This window comes from Mus caroli, chromosome 14 (genome assembly GCF_900094665.2).
Source record: "Mus caroli chromosome 14, CAROLI_EIJ_v1.1, whole genome shotgun sequence".
In the NCBI taxonomy this organism is placed as follows: Eukaryota; Metazoa; Chordata; class Mammalia; order Rodentia; family Muridae; genus Mus; species Mus caroli.
In genome coordinates, this window is record NC_034583.1 from 52,445,098 (window position 1) to 52,448,616 (window position 3,519).

A 3,519-nucleotide genomic window follows, 5' to 3' on the forward strand; every position below is an offset into this window, starting at 1 on the left:
GAATTACTCAGGACCTATGAGTAGTCCTCTTGAGGAATGTCCTTTACAGACTTTTGCTACAGAGACTGCTAGATGATGTCACATTACAGGTTTGTCCCTTCCTGGTCCCTTTTTATACGAACCAGGCCCAATGACTGTGTTCAAGTGGACAAATATGAGAAAAGGCAGATGTGGCCAGGCAGGAATCATTAGCACCCTTGAGATGATAACCATGCTGCTATGTAAAATTCTTAATGTTTGCACGTTAACAGTATATTTGAAAGAAAAACATGCAGATTTTGTTAAGGAAACAGTGTTGACATAAGACTTAGGATATCGCTAGTGACTCATGGATTTGTAGTAAGAATTGATTGAAACTCTGCCATCCCGGAGTGGCATGGCAGTCAATCAGTGTCTCTTTAATGCAATGTTTCTAACCATGTGCAGTATTGCTATTTAGACTGTCACTTCAATAAACCTCGTGCTTTCGTGGAAAAAGCCCTTGAGGTCTAAATTTATGAAACCAAATGTGCTGACTTCAGCATGTCCTGAGCACAGGAGAAAGAGACAAGAAATAATAATAATAATGGATTCTGAGAAGCAATGCAAAGTCAGCAGCCAGAGAGTGCAGACAGTATGTTTATGATGAAGAGAAAGAGGAAGTCTCTTGTTGGTTCAGACCAGACGCAGTGTGAAATGGTTACTATCCCAACAGCAGCACATCTTTGGAAACAGCCATGAGTTTCTTTCACCTTGCTGGGTGTCTTAGTCAGGGTTTCTATTCCCGAACAAAGCATCATAACCAAGAAGCAAGTCGGGGAGGAAAGGGTTTATTTAACTAACATTTCCACATTACTGTTCATCACCAAAGGAAGTCAGGACAGGAACTCACATGGGGCAGAAACTTGGAGGCAGAAATTGATACAGAGGCTGTGGAGGGGTGCTGCTTACTGGATTGCTTCCCTTGGCTTGCTCAGCTTGCTTCTTATAGAACCCAGAACTACCAGCCCAAGGATGGCACCACCCACAGTGGGCTGGGTCCTCCCTCCTTGATCACTAGTTGACCTTGAATACGTTATTTAACCTCCATACCAGGTCTTTACCATGTGATGTCTTGCATATTTTCAAACTGCTGTCCCAGGGATAAAAATGTGAGTAGATTGGGTACTTAATTGTACCTGAAATGATAATAAAATTTCAGAAGACTATAATCAGCCACAATTGCTGACACTGGAGAAGGAAAAGAGAATTTGATTTTCATCTTGACACTAAGGAGTCATCAAAACATCGCAGAGGAAGGGGGGAATCGTAGTCAGTGCTCTAACCATGAGTCAGCAGATTTGAATGTTATAAAGCAAAACTAAAATGAACTTGAGCAGGTACCATGAAAATATTGATTAATAAAGGTCCTTTAAAAACAACTCCTGGGAACAGCTCTCTACAGACTGTAGGGGGTGAGCTCAAATATACCAAAGAGATTTCTTGCCCTAATAAAATGTTACAACACTAAGACGTATGAAAACTTGCCTTTGAAAATTCTGAACTTAGAAGCTCCCATATCTTATCAAATAGAATAGAGAAGCATTTGAAGTTTGTTGTATTTGAAATTCCACTTATATTTATAATAGGACGTCTAAATCTCAAAGAGGCATTTTCATTTCCAAAGAGAAAGATTCATGGACAGTAGCCATCACAGAAGTCAGTACTGGTTTCTGTAGAATGTTACCAGAATAGGCCAGGAGCATCCTTCCTAGTTCTCATTGGTTACCTAGGATCCTCAACTTCTCTCTTCCTTCTGCCTGTACAATTATGCTATGAAACATTGAAATGAGATTATTCAATTATCAAATTGAGAAGAGTCATGTGTATAATTTACTTGTTTGCAAATCTCAGTTGAAGAACAACCATGTGTCAGAATCCAAGATACAGAAATAGATAACCACGAATCTTATCTTCATGAACTTGTAATTTAGGCCAGAGACTAAGCTCCAGGTTTACAATAGACTTAAGAGAAGATCTAATGCCAGTTCCTGAGGACCTGCCCCAGTGGATGAGTGAGGCTTTCTTCTTCAACCATGGCCAAGCTCAAACATGAAACTGGAGGCCAGGGGTACTTCCTGATCTCCTGTGTTGACTGCACATGCTCTCCATTTACTGAAGATCCCTTCATGTACCCACACATAGTCTCAAGAGCACAAAAACAATGTTTGCACAAAAGGAAATGCACCAAAAAGTGGTCACCAGCCTACTCCTTGCTCCTACCAGGGACATATTGGAAATGCTGCCTCCAGACAGCTACATCATGGAGGACAGATGAGGCTGCCTCCCAAAGTGACACAGTAGCTTAATATTGTATGTCAACATGATCCATAACAGTTACTGTCTTGTGATATCTAGTTTTTAACCTAGCTACAGTTATTGGAAATGAAGTCTACTCCCAATCAAATTTCATGAGAACTTTCAGTCTACATATTTTAATGTTCTTGACTCTGAAACCTTTCCCAGTGTGGCCTCCTCTGTGTTCACCTGTCTACAGACCAACCTCAGAAAGTATCCTCACAAAGTCTTCATTCTCTGAGTGCCCTACAACTTATAAACATATAAATTGTCCCCCCTCACAATGTAGTTGACTGAGAGGAGAGGCCTTTAGAGGTCAAGGTGAAAGTTCAGAGGAGACATTCAGAAATAACTATCTATCAATGTCAAAGGCTACCCGAAGCTATCCACATCTGATGGCTTGAATAGGTTGGCTCCCATAGGCTCGTACGTTTGAATGCTTGGCCCACAGGAAGTGCACTAGTAGTAGGTGTGGCCTTATTGGAGTAGGCATGGCTTTGTTGGAGGAAATATGTCACTGTGGAGGTGGCCTTTGAGGATATATATATATATATATATATATATATATATATGTATGTATATATGCTCAATTTCTGCCCAATGTTAAAGATAGTCTCCTCCTGGCTGTCGGCTGAAGACAGACCCAATCTGTTCCTTTCAAGTCAAGATGTAGAACTCTCAGGTCCAATAGCACCAGGTCTGCCTGCACTGATGCCATGCTTCCTGCCACGGTGATAATGGACTGAACCTCTGAAACTATAAGCCAGCCCCAGTTAAATGTTGTCCTTTATAAGAGTTGCCATGGTCATGTTGTCTCTTCATAGCAATGGAGACCCTACTAAGACACCATGTCTGCCTTTCTCATTCATCTCTCCAGCAGGTTTCTCAACTTGAAACACAGCTTCTTTGCACTTTCTGATGGAATTCAGGGGTGTCCAGGTGCTTCTCACAGAATGGTGGCAGATCTTCTCTGAGACCCCCATTCCCAAGCCTCCCTGCACTGAGCATGTCGTTTATTTCCTATTATTCTCATATGATTACTGAGAGTTGAAGACCAAACCTCTGATAAAAGGAAATTAAGTTTAATGAAAAGAAGGAGGAGGAGAAGCCGGGCGTGGTGGCACACACCTTTAATCCCAGCACTCGGGAGGCAGAGGCAGGTGGATTTCTGAGTTCAAGGCCAGCCTGGTCTACAAAGTGAGT